The sequence below is a fragment of the Aethalodelphis obliquidens genome, unplaced genomic scaffold, assembly GCF_003676395.1.
Source record: "Aethalodelphis obliquidens isolate GAN/ISIS:26980383/991018 unplaced genomic scaffold, ASM367639v1 scaffold1, whole genome shotgun sequence".
Lineage (NCBI taxonomy): Eukaryota > Metazoa > Chordata > Mammalia > Artiodactyla > Delphinidae > Aethalodelphis > Aethalodelphis obliquidens.
Genome location: NW_020837945.1, coordinates 5830361 through 5850974, shown reverse-complemented (window position 1 = coordinate 5850974; position 20614 = coordinate 5830361). Strand labels below are relative to the sequence as shown.

The 20614-nt window shown below is 45.5% G+C and overlaps 2 long non-coding RNA genes across 3 annotated transcripts in view; one reads left to right on the top strand and one right to left on the bottom strand.

Annotated features, from left to right (window-relative positions):
* Positions 1–16650: 16650 nt before the first annotated feature.
* On the bottom strand, positions 16651–19977 carry LOC113613309 (uncharacterized). Of its 2 annotated transcripts, XR_003430199.1 has the most exons (3): positions 19852–19957; positions 18593–19594; positions 16651–17726 (listed from the first exon to the last, which is right to left on the bottom strand). It is a non-coding gene; the product is annotated as an uncharacterized LOC113613309 (long non-coding RNA). The 2 variants fall into 2 exon arrangements; XR_003430181.1 differs by having other exon boundaries at positions 16651–19594; positions 19852–19977.
* The window catches only part of LOC113613371 (uncharacterized), a 77566-nt gene continuing 76872 nt past the window's right edge, over positions 19921–20614 (top strand). The window contains exon 1 of the long non-coding RNA XR_003430230.1: positions 19921–20017. This is a non-coding gene — a long non-coding RNA (uncharacterized LOC113613371). The remainder of the gene's footprint in view (positions 20018–20614) is intronic.

Genomic DNA, 20614 nt, shown 5'->3' with positions numbered 1-20614 from the left:
GTAGGTCTGTGTCTTTATTCCTGTCTTACCCCTAGGTTCTTCATAACACTTTTTTTCCCTTAAATTCCATATATATATGTGTTAGCATACGGTATTTGTCTCTCTCTTTCCGACTTACTTCATTCTGTATGACAGACTCTAGGTCTATCCACCTCATTACAAATAGCTCAATTTCATTTCTTTTTATGGCTCTGACTATAGACTCTTAAAAGGGATATTCATCTGTAAGGAATAGAAGCTTTGGAAAAAAATAAAATAATGATTTAGAACTCACAAATAATATTAAAGGGAAAGACATCTAGAGAAGACAAAAGGCTGCATAAGAAGGTCTTTGAGCTCAACTTTATGAAACAATGTACAAAGGATGGAGGGGGAGGTGCTCTATATAAATGGAATAAAACTCTTTGGCAGGAACCTGTAAGAAGAGGGTCAGGTGACCGAGAAGTGTAAGACCTTTCTATGAGGAAGATGCTCTTGTCCCTAGATGGAGGAAGGCCAACAGACTCACTCAATCTATGCTCTTCCAAAGGGGGTCTTCTGGTTAGAAAGCATAGAACAACGTAGAAAGGGAGGTAGACACAGGAGAAGTGAAAAGATAGTCAGAAAATTGGTAGAGCATTTAAATGGCAAGTAGATGCTTCAGCTTCAGACCAGTCACATCCCAGAGAATTTCTCAAAGCTCCCACCAGGTAACTTTGAGGAGTCACAGTCCTGGGAAGGGGCTCCAGACACTGGACTCATGTGAGTCCCTTCAGAAAAATGGGAAAATGGAGACTCTGAACTGGTGAACTTCAAGTCAGTCCCTGGTAGCCTTGGGAATGGTGCATGAAACAGATGGCGTCTGAATATGTACAAGAGGAGATAACAAACACTGGGTGCCAGCTGAGGTTCCTGATGAACAAAACCATCACCATTAGCCTCATTTTCTTCTTGCTTTTAATTAGTGAATTTAGGAATACTGTATGCATGTTTTCATCTCCTTAAAATACTTGATGAAGTTTCTTATAGAAATGTTCTCTGATACGGTGGAGAAATAAGGAAATATGGGCTAAGGTCCAGGAGGTGGATTCTGACCTGATGAAGGACTGTCTTCAAATAGCGTTGATGAAGGACACAGTCTGGAGGTAAAGAGTTGTAATCTTGGGCCATAGGTCTCTGCCCCGGGGTGGCTTTTGTTGTCAGTCATACAAATGAAGACTTAGATGTGTTTGAGTGCAGGATCCCTGCAAACAGTCATTGTGTCTTGTAGAAATTCATGTCCCCCATGAGGGTTTAGCTAATGACTTGCACATGGTGGGTTATCAGTGTTTGTTGAGTGAATAAATGAAGAAACAGAATGCATGTGAATTAAATTTGCAAATCACAAAAAGCTGAATGGAAATTCCTATTGGATATTCAAGATTAAAATATTTCTCCAATTCCTGGAACATTTGACAAAAGCCAATATAAGATTTTAAAAGAGTGAACATAAATTTCTGCATTGAGTTTATTGTCTCCCCCACCCCTTTCAACTACAGGTGCTATGCTTATGAGAAAAAAGTGGGCTGTGAATTAACTGACAATGAGTTAAAAATGGGACAAAACTTGGGGCCATGGAAAAGCTCAGTCCACACTGATAGAAAACTGGTGTCCATCTGGTCTCATTATGGCCTGTGGTGGGCAGATCATACGTAGAGTATTGAATCCATTTACATGTGTGACATAGTTTTTGAAGCAATGTCCAGATTAGACTGAATACAGACGAAGGCAACTGGAGAACATCACTTTACAGACCCAGTTAAAAGGATGAGGACTGTTTCACTGAAGAGAGGAGAAATTTGGAGGAGAATTTGTTGCCAGAATAGTGACCAAATTAGTGCTGGCCCATGAACTAATTGCATCCAAAGCCACTGGGGAAATTCCAAAAACTGACCCAACCTCAGATCCTGTCCAACTCTAAGAATCTATTACAAGACAAGGGAGAGGTTTTTTAAGATAGGTTATCATGCAGAATCAAGTATAATCCTAGGAAGCATTACTGCAGAAGAATCAACTGGGACCCAGATGGACTAGGTGTAGGAAGTAGAGTGACTCAAATAAAAAAGCCCAAACCAACCAAACAACTGGGTCTAGTGGGGGACAGGTCTAGGGGTGAGTGGAATAGATTTCTGTATGCTGTTGAGAGCTCTTTGCCACCGGAGATATTTAGGTAGAGTTTGGATTACTCTGATGCCACTAAAAGGGATTCCAGCTTTGGGAGGGAAGTTCATTTGAAAAAGCTTAAAGTTTCTTTCATTCATTCAACAGATATTTGTTGAGTGCATCCTACAGGGCTGAGGATATAGGGCTGAATAAGAACGAGTCCCTGCCCTTTTGGAGCTCACATTTTATGATTTAATGATTTCAACAAAGTCCAGACTTAAAGAATGCCAACGCAGGAGATGGAAAAACCGAAGGCATGTAATTATGCAGCGAAACATTTAACTTAGAAATGAATATATTCTCTTTTTCTCAGCAGAGTTAAGTTGAAAGAAAAGAAATAGGGAAATTTGATTTTGAGTGTGAATTTAGGCAAAAAGAAAAAAAAGTTGGCAAGTATATAAAATGCTATCAAGTATTCTGAAAAAATATAAATTTAATGTTGGTATGTTTAATGGAATGAAATCATGATGCTTAATTAGCCCACAGACAAGAGAATAGAAATGGGCCGGTTGGTGACCCGAAAAAAGAAACGCATGGTGTATCTTCTTTTACTCACTGGCCTTGGTAAGAGGTTTCTGCAGGCAGATAAGTTTTTGGGAAAAAGGTGTTGGCACAATAAGGTTTCTGAACATCCTTTGAGCGTCAGTCAGAGGAAATTTAAGTTCAAACATTCCCTTGCTTTCAATGATCAGCTTAGCACTCTTATAAGAATAATGTCATTGTATGCAGTGTATACAGATTTTCCCATTTAAATAAGTAATTTGGGGCTCTAAAGAGTTCTTTGGTATTATATTTGAATTTAATGCTAAATTTAAAGAACTTGAAAAGTGCACAGATTAGGACTTTTCTTTCTGTCAACGAGGTGATCCACATACACGGAAAACCTTCCTGCTATTAAAGAAAACCCTAGAAATACTGGATGACATAAAAAAAGATCCTTCTAAATGCAAGGTTGAGCTTGCAAGAGATAGAGGTAATATTCAAGGAAATAATGGCTGAGAATTTTCCAATCTCAAGGAAGAACACAAGTTCTTCGATTCAGGAAGTTCGGTGAGACCTAAATAAATAAAAATAAACAACAGATAGATACATGGGAACGAAATTGTAAAACACCTAAAACGAAGACCCTACGTGGAAGCAGGGAGCAAAGTCAGGTTACCTAAAAAAAAAGAACAAAAATTAGACGTCATCAGACTTCTCAACAGCAGCAGTAAAAGTCAGAAGACAGTAAAGTGATGATAAAAAGAATAGCTAACCTTACGGCAGGCATTGTTATGTTCTCAGGGTTTTACATTTACTATGTCTTTACAACAATCCTACAAGGTAGGACCTATATTATCCGGGTGTTGCCAGTGAGGACGCTAGGCCCAGAGTCTCTGAGTCACGTGCCAAGTTCCTACAGCTAGTAGTTGGCGAAGCCAGGTAGAGCCTGTGTCTATAACTCTCACACCATACAGGAACATTTTCAAATAGCTGAGAGAAAATAGCTTCAACTTAGAATTCTATACCTGGGGGGAACCTTAAAGCGTGAGTGCGCAAGGGCATTTTCAGACAAATAAAATGGAAACCAGACGGAAACCAGCAGACCTCCACTGAATTCACTGAAGAGAACAGCTATTAGCCAAAAAAAGAAAAAAAACATGGACTATATAAAATAACAAAAATAATGATGACTAGTTTGGGGCTGTAAATAAAGGGAATGAGAATGCAGGACAACAAGGCAGGGAGATACAGCAGGAAGAGGGCTGGAGACCCCACATTGTAAGGTCTGCGCTGCCCGGTGGGATGAGAGAGTGGATTAATTTTGGGCATCTGCCATGTATGTCTAGTCTAATTTTAAGGATAACCACCCAAAGAATAGAAAGGGGAAGGCATAATTTCCAAATGTATAGAGAGAAAACTTGATTTATCGAATAATTATTTTGATATAAAATATTCAAAATCATATTGAGCCTCTTCTCTTGGGGTTTTATTATTGGATGTGAATTTAAACGTGACTCCCCTGTTGAGACGGAGGACACAGGCCTTTGCTGAGTGCCTGCTGTATGCCAGCTCTTTGGCTTACGTTGTCTGAGTTCATCATCAGAGGACGCCTACAAGGGGATGAGTATCACCCCCGATTTCCAGATACAGAAGCCAAGGCTCACTCATCAGAGAGCTTTCTTAACTTGCTCACAATCACACAGCTTTTATGAGGTCGGATATAACTTTAAACATGTCACTCTGACTCAGAGGCCAGGATGTTTTCCCCTCATTAGGGTTTCCAAGCTCCTGAGGAGCAGAGAGCTTTGTAAAGGGAGTTTAAACCCGTGTGTGTGCCATTAGCATCGTGCATGTCCCAGAAAGAGTTTTCCTCCTACGTGTTCTCTGTTGTTCAACTATGTGTAGAGACACTTGTGAAACAGAAGGTGCAAAATCATTTAAAATTTATGAGGCTTTTAAAACAGTGTTTACCTTCCCAGGCAACAGATGTCAGGAATGCAGGATGTCTTTTTTATGTCAGGAAAAAAAAACCCCCAAAAACAAGCAGTCCGCTTACTAAATATGTGGGAATCTCTGAACTTGGCTTTCCACGCAAGACCCTCCAAGGCCTCAGTGCACTGCACTGAAAGGGGTGTCTTCCACATCCACATTGATCCTGCTTTCAGGGGTGTGGAGAGTTCACTGCTTTCCTGCCAGAAAAACATATAGTCCTTTTGGTTTTAACTCTACGGGTCTTGGCCAGCCTTCATACAATTTTAGTTAGCAATAAAAGATTTAAATAAAATTTTACCTTTTTTTTTTTAACACCTTCTGCTCTGGACTCAGCCCATCCTACACTCATTCACTCCCTCCCTCCCTCCCTCCCTCCCTCTTTCATCTAGCACTTGCTGGGGTCACCGTATGCCAGGCCCCATTGTTACTGAATCTGGACAGCCCTGAGGTCTGACAACGTGTAAGAGGCTTGCCCAAGGTTATGAGCTTGTATCCGGAAGGGCCTTGCCTTTAGATTTACTGTATAGGGCTGTCTCATTTTATTTGTACATATTTCTATTTAATCTCCTTTCTCTACTCAACAGATCTTTATCTAAATTTTTGCTTGCTCTGTTTCTGGCCGAGCACTGCGTGGATTAAGTCAGTCCAGGGCTGGGCAGGTGGGGTTCCCAGACAATGTGGGGGAACGGAGAGCTCAGGCTGGCTTCTGGCCCTGGCAGGGACACAGCTGTAAGGATGTGTTGTCAAATGGACATCGTGTAATAGACAGAAAGGACGTATCTCACCATTATTTATTTCCCTTTGATTTATTTTGCTTTAGAACATCATTCTCCAAAGTGAGGACCTTGGAACAACAGTTCTACAACGTGCTCTTTGAAAAATGGGTTACATTATTAGATACATTTGGAAAAGCCTGCATTCCTCATGCCCCTCTTGAACATTCACAATTCACCATAAAGGCTCTGAGAAGTCCTGCACTAAAAAACTGTATGGACCAGGTTGTTAGTACATGAGACTTTAGACACTGTTTTTAATTTTTTAAAATACACTTTTAACGCCCAGGGGACGGACTTTTGTAAATGCTGCCCTAGGACACACAAACCACGAGAACCTTAAAAGTCGTGTTCTTAAGTCCATAAAAAAGGAAGAAAAATGGGAAAACCATGGGTAATGGAATGCAGGGCTGGTCCTGGACATCTAAAGAGGGTCTTATCATTTGTCGCATGGCTCTTCCTTTTCCATTTTTTACCTTGCCTCTAATTAATTTTTCTTATTGCTCTCCACCCTATTCCTGGATGTTTTGCCTCAGAGGGAAGCAGGGTAATTGGCTTCCTATCTCTTTTTTAAAGGTTTCTGATCCAGCTTGCAGCCCAGGCACTAATGATGGATTCTGGGGTTTCTTCTTTTGAAACAAATCTCTGCTAACTCCTGCCATTCACAGGAGGCAGGAGTTCACATCAGGTTAGAAGTTCCATTCACATCAGGTTAAAAGTGATGCACATACATGATTACTTTAGGTTATTTCTAGTTGGCCAGAGACTGTTTTCTGGGGTCCAATTATTTGACCTCTCTGTGGTTCAGTCTCCTCATATGTAAAATGGGGATAAAACAGCACTTACCTCACACAACTGTAGTGAGAGAAAGAAACAAGTTAATGCTTATAAAACATTTAGCGTAATGATTGGCATGGAGATTTGATAATAGTTAATAATAATATTACCTCCAAAAAATAACAGTGAGTTAGTCACACTGACTATGATTAATTCTTTCTCCCAGGCTTCACTCAATGAAATCAACAATTAAAAATTCTGGATAACAGAGCCTTCACATCACAGTGTTGTTCATTCATTCACCAATAAATAAATGCTAACACTTTTTACTTTCTTTTGGAGACCAGAAGTGCTTCTGTGCGGACTCAACCACACAAAGGGCCCTGGAATAGCAGGACTAGGGAGGCCATTCAAGGGGGGACTCGGAGGCTTCGGTCTTGGTGCTCAGCCCCCCACCTCCTAGAGATGTGTTCGTGGGTCAGTGACCCGGCCACCAGAGCTGCCATGTCCTGAGGGCTTGTGAGGTGCCAGGCAGGTACAGTTCAAAACACTTTTCCTGGGGAGAGACCTTCAAGATGGCGGAAGAGTAAGACGCGGAAATCACCTTCCTACCCACAAATACATCAGAAATACATCTACACGTGGAACAGCTCCTACAGAACACCTACTGAGCGCTGGCAGAAGACCTCAGACCTCCCAAAAGGAAGAAACCCCCCACGTACCTGGGTAGGGCAAAAGAAAAAAGAAAAAACAGAGACAAAAGGATAGGGACGGGACCTGCACCAGTGGGAGGGAGCTGTGAAGGAGGAAAGGTTTCCACACGCTAGGAAGCCCGTTCGCGGGCGGAGACGGCGGGTGGCGGAGCGGGGAAGCTTCAGGGCCGCGGAGGAGAGCGCAGCCACAGAGGTGCGGAGGGCAAAGTGGAGAGATTCCCGCACAGAGGATCGGTGCCGACCAGCACTCACCAGCCCAAGAGGCTTGTCTGCTCACCCGCTGGGGCGGGCGGGGCTGGGAGCTGAGGCTCGGGCTTCGGTCGGAGCGCAGGGAGAGGACTGGGGTTGGGGGTGTGAACACAGCCTGTAGGGGGCTAGTGCGCGACGGCTAGCCGGGAGGGAGTCCGGGGAAAAGTCTGGACCTGCCGAAGAGCCAAGAGACTTTTTCTTACCTCTTGGTTTCCTGGTGAGCGAGGAGAGGGGATTAAGAGTGCCGCTTAAAGGAGCTCCAGAGACGGGCGCGAGCCGCGGCTAAAAGCGCGGACCCCAGAGACGGGCATGAGACGCTAAGGCTGCTGCTGCCGCCACCAAGAAGCCTGTATGCGAGCCCAGGTCACTCTCCACACCTCCCCTCCCGGGAGGCTGTGCAGCCCGCCACTGCCAGGGTCCCGTGATCCAGGGACAACTTCCCCGGCAGAACGCACGGCGCACCTCAGGCTGGTGCAACGTCCCGCCAGCCTCTGTCCCGCATGCTTGCCCCGCACTCCGTGCCCCTCCCTCCCTCCGGCCTCAGTGAGCCAGAGCCCCCGAATCAGCGGCTCCTTTAACCCCACCCTGTCTGAGCGAAGAACAGACGCCTTCCGGCAACCTACACGCAGAGGCGGGGCCACATCCGAAGCTGAGCCCCTGTGAGCTGTGTGAACAAAGAAGAGAAAGGGAAATAACTCCCAGCAGCCTCAGGAGCAGCGGATTAAAGCTCCACGATCAACTTGATGTACCTGCATCTGTGGAATACCTGAATAGACAATGAATCATCCCAAATTGAGGAGGTGGACTTTGGGAGCAACTGTAGACTTGGGGTTTGCTTTCTGCATCTAATTTGTTTCTGGTTTTATGTTTATCTTAGTTTAGTATTTAGAGTTTATTATCATTGGTAGATGTGTTTATTGATTTGGTTGCTCTCTTCCTTTTCTTTTAAATATATATATATATATATATATATATATATATATATTTCCTTTCCTCTTTTTGTGTGTATGTGTATGCTTCTTTGTCTAATTTTGTCTGAATAGCTTTGCTTGTACCATTTGTCTTAGGGTTCTTTCTTTCCGTTGTTTTCTTTTTTTATTACATTACATTTTTTTTATTTTTAATAAATTTTTTATTTTAATAACCCTTCCTTCCTTCCCTCCTTTCTTTTTCTCTCCCTTTTCTTCCGAGCCAAGTGGCTGACAGGGTCTTGGTGCTCTGGCTGGGTGTCAGGCCTGTGCCTCTGAGGCGGGAGAGCTGAGTTCAGGACATTGGTCCACTAGAGACCTCCTGGCTCCATGTAATATCAAACAGAGAAAGCTCTCGCAGCCATCTCCATCTCAACGCTAAGACCCAGCTGCACTCAATGACCAGCAAGCTCCAGTGCTGGATGCCCCATGCCAAACAACTAGCAAGACAGGAACACAACCCCACCCATTAGCAGAGAGGCTGCCTAAAATCATATTAAGGTCACAGACACCCCAAAACAACCCACCGGACATGGTCCTGCCCACCACAAAGACAAGATCCAGCTTCATCCACCAGAACACAGGCACCAGTCCCCTCCACCAGGAAGCCTACACAACCCACTGAACCAACCTTAGCCATTGCGGGCAGACACCAAAAACAACGGGAACTACGAACCTGCAGCCTGCAAAAAGGAGACCCCACACACAGTAAGGTAAGCAACAAGAGAAGACGGAGAAACACGTAGCAGATGAAGGAGCAAGGTAAAAACCCACCAGACCAAACAAGTGAAGAGGAAATAGGCAGTCTACCTGACAAAGAATTCAGAGTAGTGATAGTAAAGATGATCCAAAATCTTGGAAATAGAATGGAGAAAATACAAGAAATGTTTAACAAGGACCTAGAAGAACTAAAGAGCAAACAAACAATGATGAACAACACAATAAATGAAATTAAAAATTCTCTGGAAGGAATCAAGAGCCTCTTGATCAAAAACCTGAGGCAGAAGAATGGATAAGTGACCTGGAAGATAAAATAGTGGAAATAACTACTGCAGAGCAGATTAAAGAAAAAAGAATGGAGGACAGTCTCAGGGACCTCTGGGACAACATTAAACGCATCAACATTCAAATTATAGGGGTCCCAGAAGAAGAAGAGAAAAAGAAAGGGACTGAGAAAATATCTGAAGAGATTATAGTTGAAAACTTCCCTAATGTGGGAAAAGAAATAGTCACTCAAGTCCAGGAAGCACAGAGTCCCATACAGGATAAATCCAAGGAGGAACACGCCAAGACACATATTAATCAAACTGTCAAAAATTAAATACAAAGGAAAAATATTAAAAGCAGCAAGGGAAAAACAACAAATAACATACAAAGGAATCCCCATAAGGTTAACAGCTGAACTTTCAGCAGAAACTCTGCAAGCCAGAAGGGAGTGGCAGGACATATTTAAAGTGATGAAAGGGAACAACCTACAACCAAGATTACTCTACCCAGCAAGGATCTCATTCAGATTTGACAGAGAAATTAAAACCTTTACAGACAAGCAAAAGCTAAGAGAATTCAGCACCACCAAACCAGCTTTACAATAAATGCTAAAGGAACTTCTCTAGGCAGGAAACACAAGAGAAGGAAAAGACCTACAATAACAAACCCAAAACAATTAAGAAAATGGGAATAGGAACATACATATCGATAACTACCTCAAATGTAAATGGATTAAGTGCTCCCACCAAAAGACATAGACTGGCTGAATGTCTACAAAAACAGGAACCATATATATGCTGTCTACAAGAGACCCACTTCAGACCTAGGGACACATACAAACTGAAAGTGAGGGGATGGAAAAGGATATTCCATGCAAATGGAAACCAAAAGAAAGCTGGAGTAGCAATTCTCATATCAGACAAAATGGACTTTAAAATAAAGACTATTACAAGAGACAAAGAAGGACACTACATAATGATCAAGGGATCAATCCAAGAAGAAGATATAACAATTGTAAATATTTAAGTACACAGTATAGCAGCACCCCAATACATAAGGCAAATGCTAACAGGCATAAAAGGGGAAATCAACAGTACCACAATCATAGTAGGGGACTTTAACACCCCACTTTCACCAATGGGCAGATCATCCCAAATGAAATTAAATAAGGAAATACAAGCTTTAAATGATACATTAGACAAGAGAGGTTTAATTGATATTTATAGGACATTCCATCCAAAACCAACAGAATACACTTTCTTCTCAAGTGCTCATGGAACATTCTCCAGGATAGATCATATCTTGGGTCACAAATCAAGCCTTGGTAAATTTAAGAAAACTGAAATCGTATAAGTACCTTTTCCAACCACAAGGCTATGAGACTAGATATCAGTTACAGGAAAAACTCTGTAAAAAATACAAATACATGGAGGCTAAACAATACACTACTAAATAACCAAGAGATCACTGAAGAAATCAAAGAGGAAATCAAAAAATACCTAGAGACAAATGACAATGAAAACACGATGACCCAAAACTTATGGGACACAGCAAAAACAGTTCTAAGAGGGAAGTTTATAGCAATACAGTCCTACCTCAAGAAACAAGAAACATCTCAAATAAACAACCTAACCTTACACCAAAAGTAATTAGAGAAAGAAGAACAAAAACACCCCAAAGTTAGCAGAAGGAAAGAAATCATAAAGATCAGATCAGAAATAAATGAAAAAGAAATGAAGGAAACAATAGCAAAGATCAATAAAACTAAAAGCTGGTTATTTGAGAAGATAAACAAAATTGATAAACCATTAGCCAGACTCATCAAGAAAAAAAGGGAGAAGACTCAAACCAACAGAATAAGAAATGAAAAAGAAGAAGTAAAAACTGACACTGCAGAAATACAAAGGATCATGAGAGATTACTACAAGCAACTATATGCCAATAAAATGGACAACCTGGAAGAAATGGGCAAATGCTTAGAAAAGCACAACATTCCGAGACTGAACCAGGAAGAAGTAGAAAATATAAACAGACCAATCACAAGTACTGAATTTGAGACTGTGATTAAAAATCTTCCAACAAACAGAAGCCCAGGACCAGATGGCTTCACAGGTGAATTCTATCAAACATTTAGAGAAGAGCTAACACCTATCCTTCTCAAACTCTTCCAAAATATAACAGAGGGAGGAACACTCCCAAACTCATTCTATGAGGCCACCATCACCCTGATACCAAAACCAGACAAGGATGTCACAAAGAAAGAAAACTACAGGCCAATATCACTGATGAACATAGATGCAAAAATCCTCAACAAAATACTAGCAAACAGAATCCAACAGCACATTAAAAGGATCATACACCATGATCAAGTGGGGTTTATCCCAGGAATGAAAGGATTCTGCAATATACGCAAATCAATCAATGTGATACACCATATTAACAAACTGAAGGAGAAAAACCACATGATCGTCTCAATAGATGCAGAAAAAGCTTTTGACAAAATTCAACACCTATTTATGATAAAAAATCCTCCAGAAAGTAGGCATAGAGGAACTTACCTCAACACAATAAAGGCCATATATGACAAACCCACAGCCAACATCGTTCTTGGTGAACGATGGTGAAAAACTGAAACCATTTCCTCTAAGATCAGAAACAAGATAAGGTTGTCCACTTTCACCACTATTATTCAATATAGTTTTGGAAGTTTTAGCCACAGCAATCAGAGAATAAAAATATATAAAAGGAATCCAAATTGAATAAGAAGTAAGGCTCTCACTGTTTGCAGATGACATGATACTATTCATAGAGAATCCTAAAGATGCTACCAGAAAACTACTAGAGCTAATCAATGAATTTGGTAAGCAGCAGGATACAAAATTAATGCACAGAAATCTCTTGCATTCCTATACACTAATGATGAAAAATCTGAAAGGGAAATTAAAGAAACACTCCCATTTACCATTGCAACAAAAAGAATAAAATACCTAGGAATAAACCTACCTAAGGAGACAAAAGACCTGTATGCAGAAAACTATAAGACACTGATGAAAGAAATTAAAAATGATACAAACAGTTGGAGAGATATACCATGTTCTTGGATTGGAAGAATCAACATTGCGAAAATGACTATACTACCCAAAGCAATCTACAGATTCAATGCAATTCCCATCAAACTACCAATCGCATTTTTCACAGAACTAGAACAAAATATTTCACAATTTGCACGGAAACACAAGAGACCCCGAATAGCCAAAGCTATCTTGAGAAAGAAAAACATAGCTGGAGGAATCAGGCTCCCAGACTTCAGACTATACTACAAAGCTACAGTAATCAAGACAGTATGGTACTGGCACAAAAACAGAAAGATAGATCAATGGAACAGGATAGAAAGCCCAGAGATAAACCCACACACATATGGTCACCTTATCTTTGATAAAGGAGGCAAGAATATACAATGGAGAGAAGACAACCTCTTCAATAAGTGGTGCTGGGAAAACTGGACAGGTACATGTGAAAGAATGAAATTAGAACACTCCCTAACACCATATAGAAAAATAAACTCAAAATGGATTAAAGACCTAAATGTAAGGCCAGACACTATAAAACTCTTAGAGGAAGACATAGGCAGAACCTCTATGACCTAAATCACAGCAAGATCCCTTTTGACTCACCTTCTAGAGAAGTGGAAATAAAAACAAAAATAAACAAATGGGACCTAATGAAAGTTAAAAGCTTTTGCACAGCAAAGGAAACCATAAACAAGATGAAAAGACAACCCTCAGAATGGGAGAAAGTATTTGCAAATGAAGCAACTGACAAAGCATTAATCTCCAAAATTTACAAGCAGCTCATGCAACTCAATATTAAAAAAGCAAACAACCCAATCCAAAAATGGGCGGAAGACCTAAATAGATATTTGTCCAAAGAAGATATACAGATTGCCAACAAACACATGAAAGGATGCTCAACATCACTAATCATCAGAGAAATGCAAATCAAAACTACAATGAGGTATCACCTCACACCAGTCCAATGGCCACCATCAAAAAATCTACAAACAGTAAATGCTGGAGAGGGCGTGGAGAAAAGGGAACCCTCTTGCACTGTTGTTGGGAATGTAAATTCATACAGCCACTATGGAGAAGAATATGGAGGTTCCTTAAAAAACTAAAAATAGAACTACCATACGACCCAGCAAGACCACTACTGGGCATATACCCTGAGAAAAACCATAATTGAAAAAGAGTCATGTACCACAATGTTCATTGCAGCTCTGTTTACAATAGCCAGGACATGGAAGCAACCTAAGTGTCCTACGACAGATGAATGGATAAAGATGTGGCACATATATACAATGGAATATTACTCAGCCATAAAAAGAAATGAAATTGAGTTATTTGTAGCAAGGTGGATGGACCTAGAGTCTGTCATACAGAGTGAAATAAGAAAGAGAAAAACAAATACCGTATGCTAATACATATATAGGATCTAAAAAAAAAAGAAAATGGTTCTGAAGAACCTAGGGGCAGGACAGGAATAAAGATTCAGATGTAGGGAATGGACTTGGGGACACGGGGAGGGGGAAGGGTAAGCTGGGATGAAGTGAGAGAGTGGCATGGACATATATACACTACCAAATGTACAATAGACAGGTAGTGGGAAGCATCTGCATAGCACAGGGAGATCAGCTCGGTGCTTTGTGACCATCTAGAGGGGTGGGATAGGGAGGGTGGGAGGGAGACACAAGAGGGAGGGGATATGGAGATGTATGTATACGTATAGCTGTTTCACTTTGTTATAAAGCAGAAACTAACACACCATTGTAAAGCAATTATACTCCAATAAAGATGTTAAAAAAACCCACGAATGCTTTAAGGAACAAAGATGTATGAAGTAAAAAAACCGCAAAAAACTAACCCCTCCCCACCACTTTTCCTGCACCTCCCTTATGGGCACAGGTCACGGCGGTGACAAAGGGCACAGGGCTGGTACGTGGCTTTGGAGCCCGTGATCTCAGTCACCACTGGGTCAGTTTCATCTGAAAAATTTTAAAGCCTCCCACGCAGTCCACCAGGGGTGGAAGGGGTAGAGGGGTGGAATATGGGAAGCTTGAATGAAACGGTTTACAGACCCGGTGCTTTGAAAGGAGGAGAGTTCGGACAAAGTAAGAGGCCCTCCAAACTGCACTGTAGCTTTTGCTTTTATCTTGATTCCATCTCGGGGAAGGGAGCAGGCAAGAAGTCACGGCTGATTAATATTTGATTTCCTCGCCCTGCCCTGGCACACCCACCTGTGGGCTAAAGGGAAGGAAATGTCTGAGAGGCCAGAGTCGAGGGCAAGGGCCCCAGCATACAGCTTCGGAAACAAGTGGCCAGTGCCCTGACTTCCTTAGCCTCCTCCCTGCTCTGTACTTCTCCCCCTTAACCGACATGATGGTTAGAACCGGAAGGAAACGTCCCTGTGCTCAGGTCTAGAGATGCGGAAGCGGTTGGGCAAAGTCCTAGGCGTGTAAGATGGTATCCCTGGGACGATGGAAGAGAGCTGTTGAGTGGGCTGGGGGGTCCCGCTAACCTCCTACAGAACAACTCTGACCTAGCTCGTTTTGGGGTATTGGAGGCCCACACACATTGCATTTGCAAAGAGGGTTTCTAGTGCTAAAAAAGGATGGAAAACAATGATGAAGTCTTGATTCTAAATGGTGACTGATGCTGGGTAACGGTTATGAGCTTACTTGCTACCTGTATATCTTCTTCAGTGAGGAGACTGTTCAAGTCTTTTGTACATATTTAAGTTTAGGCTTTTGTTTTCTTCCTATTGAGTTCTGAATGTTCTTTATATATTCTGGATACAAGTCCTCCTTTGTCCCCCACTTAGAACTGAGCGGCCCTTCCTTGTTCTCCCACCACGTTCTGTTAAACTTCATTCACGTCCAGATCCAACTCCTGAAATGGACAGTTACTGACAAGCTGGTCCCTCTTCTGCCAGGGGGGCTCCCTGAAGGAGAAAGATGATGACTTTTACCTTTTTTTGTACCCTCTTCAAAAGACGATCAATATATGAAGCCAACGCTCCGGAGTTTATATGCTTGAAATGAATGTCCTCTCTTGCAAATGGTCCCCGTGACTCTCTTCAATGCCTCTCTAGGAGCTGTTAACAGAGCTCAGGGCACGTGAACATGAAAGTCTCCTCAGTCGTAAAAGAATCTCTGAGCGTGGAGTTGATTTCAACACCTCAAAAAAGAGAAGGTAGATAGCTTCTCTGACAAGGATGGTGCATACCTCTGAAGAATGGGTTTCTTAAGAGGGTCGCCAATGCTCCTGCAGGCAATGCTGAGACAAGGGTTGGTGGCTGTCTTCCACATAACCCTCCGTCCTGATGTCCACTGTTCAAATGAGGGAGCTGGAGGACCCAACGCCCAGAGCCAGAAGCTTGCAGAACCAGGATGACTGGCCCCACCTCTCTGTCACCTCCCTGGCTTGGAACTTCTATCCTTAAGATGCAAGGCGGGACTGCCCTGGTGGCAGTGGTTAAGAATCCGCCTGCCAATGCAGGGGACACGGGTTCGAGCCCTGGTCCGGGAAGATCCCACATGCCGTGGAGCAACTAAGCCCGTGCGCCACAACGACTGAGCCTGCTCTCTAGAGCCCACGAGCCACAACTACTGAGCCCACGTGCCACAACTACTGAAGCCCATGCGCCTAGAGCCCGTGCTCCGCAACAAGAGAAGCCACCGCAATGAGAAGCCCGCGCACCGCAACTAAGAGTAGCCCCCGCTCGCCACAACTAGAGAAAGCCTGCGCGCAGCAACGAAGACGCAACAACGAAGACCCAATGCAGCCAAAAATTAAAAAAAAAAAATTAAAATGCTTTAAAGAAAAAAAGAGGCAAGGCGAACACTTATTTTTAGACTTTAGAATCCAGTTAGGTTTATTTATTTATTTATATATTTATTATGTTTTTGGCCATGCTGTGTGGCTTGTGGGGTCTTAGTTCCCCGACCAGGGGTCGAACCTGAGCTCTTGGCAGTGAAAGCTTAGGACTTGCTCTGCTTGGTTAGCCGCTGGACCACCAGGGAGTTCTCTGGGTTAGGTTTAGATGCTCCAGCGCTCACTGGAGACGTCAAGGGGAGCGTGTCCCTGCGTGGATGGTGTTCATTGTGCTGAGGAGTTAGTACAAATGACCACGCCAGCAGCTGAAAGTCAGGGGTCTTTTTCTGAGTCCTTGGGTTTTTCATGTGCCATAAAATTGCATGATGATGAAAAAATCCCAAAATAAAGCAAAATACTTACATGAAAGTACAAAATACAAAACTTACTGATGCGAGTTCATACACTGTTTACTACACTCCGGCTGTGGCCTAAGGGCTGAAGGGCTCTATCTGTTCAGAGGTGGCCGGGGTCATCGGAACTCAGCCCTTCTGCCTAACCCGACCCTCTTTAGACCGGGGTAGACTGCCATTTCTGGACTCACTCGGAGCGTGAATCCCTTCATTGTCTGGGAAGGTGGGGTCCCATCTACTTATAAGAATGAGGGGCGGCCCTAATATCCCAGTATGTAGGGTGTGACTGGCCACAGCCTTGTAGGACCACATGGGCCAACCTGGCTGTAGCCAGGATCTCCTCACTGAGGCCTCACACAGCCAGCACATACACCAGATCCCGAGCCAATTTCAGCCACTTCCTCGGAGCTCGGGATATCAATTCCCACAACCCTTCACCTTGCTCCCTGAGAGCTTTGCTTAACGCTTCAGAAAACTGCTGCTGGCCTGAAACACCTCCCCCGGCACAATCACTCTAATTAGTGTAGTGGATGCCCCAGGAGCACCGTTTTCCAGGCCTCAAAGAAACTCTGGTCTGTTCTGTAAATTTCCATGCGGGTCCCCGGGACTGTGTGAGTCACGGTGCTGGTTCCACCGGGTTCTTTATCGGAAGTGCAGGACTTCCCGCTTGGGGCAGCTGTCCCCTGTCTGAGATGAGTGAGAAGTAGGCACTACCTCCACCCGCTGTGATCACCAAGGAGGGTAAGGATTGCCCCCTGCTTCCCATAACGCCCAGACCCAAGCCAACAGCGTAAACGGAGCTTTCTCCACGCCCTCCAGCCCCTGTGCACATCTCTGCCCCCTGTCTATCCTCCCACTTGTCTATCCAATAAGTACGGTTCAAGCGTCCACTGCGTGCCAGGCCGAGCCTCTGCCGGGGATGAGGTGGCCTTCCCATGGATATTCGGCAGAGGAGCACTCCAGACAGAGGGAAGAGGAGGTGCCCAGACCCTGCCATGGGATGAGCTCGGCCTGTTCAAGGAGCACAGGAAGGATGCTGTGACCGGACGAAGTGGACTTTGGCCAGGGGCCCCGTTCTGTAGTGAAGGCTTCCAATCTGAGAAACAGCCCCTTTCCATGGGGCCATCACTGATAAATAATACGTGTTCTGCAGTATTTGTGGGGCACTGGGTCCCCTTCCTTCTTATTAGAGCAGTGCTTCTTCATCAGGGCCAACTTCGCTCCCTTTGGGACACATGGCAACGTCTGGAGACAACCATGTGTCTGCGCATGCACACGCCTGGCATCTAGTTGGGAGAGGCCAGGGTTCCTGCTAGACATCCTGCAACACACGGGACAGTCCTCACAACTGTGATCCCAAATGTCCGTGGTGCTGAGGTTGGGAACCCTTGTTTTGGGTCTCAGCAGCCTACGACTGGCAGTCACGGGTCCCCTGCTGCGGAGAGGGTGTGGGGTGGAGGTGGGGGACATGGGGCAGAGCTGCCTCTGCTTCTGCAAAATCCTTTCCTCAAGGGGAGTGCTGTGCGTGACTCACAGGTAAGACCCACCCCGCGGTGAAGGGGACAGAGCAGCCACTACCCGGGTCCTCCCGGAGCTTAGCAAACACCAGCCAACCTCAGTGAGCTCTGCTCCGGGGATGGTGCTTTCATTTTCCCGACATGTGTAACCAGAGCTACGTGATTCGCGCACACTGACCAGTGTCACCACACGGTAGTACTGAGCCACGGGCAGGCAGATTCGTGTCTCAGCCCTCCCTCTGCCTGGATGGCTTTTCATCATTGCAATCTCAGGGGACACTGGCTTTCCACCACTCAGTCCCATCCTCCCCAGACCCTTTTCTCTAGGTCTTGGACCCACCTTGCTCTCCTCGATTAAAAAACATCTGCCCTGTGTCACAGCCCCTCGGGATACCAGAAGCGAGGCCTAGAGCCCTCTGAGCTGAGGTGAGCTGAGGTGTGTGTGTGTGACAGGCGTGGCTTGGTACCAACGCTGGACAGAGGAGGCACAAGACACGGAGCGCGAGACTGAGAGGGGCTTGGGGGAGGGAGAGGACAGGGATGCCTGGGGAGGCCAGGCATTTCCTCACTCACCCCTGGGCTCTGGCCGCCTCACCTAAAGGCTGTGGAAGCTGCATCCGCCTGGCTGCGCCAGACCATCAGCGCTCAGCTGCTAGGCTCATTTGGTTACCGCAGGAAACGAGCTGCATCAACCGAGTGAGGCTGGTGTTCGCGCCACGCCACCCTGCTCTCAGCGCTGACTCCTGTCTCATCAGCCTCTTCACGGGGCATTCGCCAGCCACCCTCAGCTCAGCTCCGCCCACTGGATCTCGGAGCGGGGGCGGGTGTCTGTGACTTCCTTTCTCTCCAGCTCAGCAAGGGTTCTGCACCTTTCAGGCTCTGGCGCTGTAGCTCACCAAGTATCGGGTGGTCTTCGTCCTCCCCCCGAGAAGAGCTCACTTCATCTTTGCGCAAGAAGGATCACATGCTAACCGTGGCAAAAGAAGGCCTGGCATTGTTCTGACGTTACTGCAGATATGAGATTAAGGAAAAGAAGTCAGTTCCTTTGGCCTGGGGTAGGGCCTGAACGTTTGGAATTTTAAAACTTTCCCAGGCAATTTTAATGTGCGGCCAGGGTTGAGATGAATGAGATGATCCATGACGTGTCCGCAGCTCTTAACAAGCGTACATGTATATTTTCGCACATGAATCTCTAGCCAGCGATTTTTTCCCTGCCAGAGGGAGCTGGGTGCCCACCGGCATCTTCTCATCCATCTCGCTGCTCATCCCCTCAGCCGCTGCACGCCCCTTAACTTTCCCGCGCCTGTTTCCTCATCTGTGAAGTGGGAATGGGGATACAGCCTGCTTCGCTCGGCCGTCCTAAGGTTTTAAGAGCCCCCCTAACTCCCCATTCCGTCGTCTGACCTTGACTCTGCTCATAACCAAGTTGTTTGCTATGAAAATAGCATCTCTTTTCTGAAAGGCGGGGGGAGGGACTTCTTTCTGGAGGCCTCTGGGGTTTAGGAAGTGCTGGACCGCGGGGCTTCTCCCCGCACGGAGAGCGTTTTCGAAGTTAACTTTGGGATCGTCTCCAGGGAGGGCAGGACGGTAAACGCAAAGCCCCGGCCTGAGGGGCATCGGAGCAAACTCCACCGTCGTGAATGTCTGGTGCTCCGTGAAAGATGTTCTTCCCCTGGGGGCGACCAAAGAGGAACGAGTCAGAGCGTGCCTGCCGCCTCCCCTGGCGCTCGGCGCGGGGGTACCGCCACTTACCGAAGCCCCGCGCGGGGCGCTGGCGGGGACTCGGGGGGGAGGAGGAGGGGGAGGGGGAGGGGGGGGAGGAGGGGGGGGGGGGGGGGGAGGGCGCCCCCCCCCCCCCCCGGCCGCCCCGGCGGCGGCGTGCCCCCAGCCCCCCCCGCGCGCCCCCCCCCCCCCCCCCGGCCCCCCCACCCGCCAAATTTCCCGTGCGCACGGCGCGCCGCTCCTCCCACCTCCTAAATGCCTAGCGGAGGGGACAGCCGCGCTGGGCCTCGACCCGCTGCTCCGCGGACGGCTGCAATGCGGCTCTGAGCTCCCGCGGCTGCACCGGCTCCGCGCGGGGAGTGCTGGGCGCACGGTGAGGGCCGGCAGGGCCGAGCGGGCGCGCGGGGAGCGCGGGCGGGGCCGGGGGAGCTGGGGGCGGCGGCCGGGGCCGGGCGGATTTCCCCTCCAGCGCACTTCCGAGGAGCGCCTACGGCGGGCTTGGGTTTGACCTCTTTCTTTCTTCTTTGCACATTAAGGCAGTGGTTACAGACTAGATGTGATCCAAGTTGGTCCAACAGTGTATTCATTTAAAAAATTTACCTTTGTTGTTGAGAGCGTTTATGTTCTAACCGCTTAGCAAATTTCAGTTATCCGATACAGTGTCACCAGCTATAGACACCTTGGTGTGCAGTAGATCCTCAGGAGCTCTATTTCCCTCACGCTCTAGCGCCTGGCAACCACTCTTTTACTCTCTATGATTTCCACTTAAAAAAAAAAAAAATTAAGCTTCCCGTGTAAGCGATACCATGCAGTATTTGCAGCATTTGTCTTTCTCCCTATGGCTTACTTCACTTAGCATAATGCCCTTCAGGGTTATCCATGTTGTTACAAAGGGCAGGATTTTTTCTTTTTTAAGGCTGAAAACATTCCATTCCATCATTCCTATGTGTGTATCACATTTTCTTTTCGT